This window comes from Penaeus monodon, chromosome 19, assembly GCF_015228065.2.
Source record: "Penaeus monodon isolate SGIC_2016 chromosome 19, NSTDA_Pmon_1, whole genome shotgun sequence".
In the NCBI taxonomy this organism is placed as follows: Eukaryota; Metazoa; Arthropoda; class Malacostraca; order Decapoda; family Penaeidae; genus Penaeus; species Penaeus monodon.
Genome location: NC_051404.1, coordinates 19,329,391 through 19,329,612, shown reverse-complemented (window position 1 = coordinate 19,329,612; position 222 = coordinate 19,329,391).

The window sequence follows — 222 nt, the reverse complement described above, 5'->3', positions numbered from 1 at the left end:
AAATACTGAGAAAAAAAATCAGGAAATGAGGTTAAAGACCGAGGGTGCGGGGAGAAATCTCGAGATCGACTGAAGTGAGCGCGCACTGTCGTCGTCGATGGAGCCAGTGTGATCGAGAAGGAAGATTAAATGCCCGGATTGATCAGCGCCCTCGACCGGGAAGGAACGCCCCCCACCCCCCACGGCCGTGGTTCGCTTGTATCTTCTCGTCTCGTCTGTTCC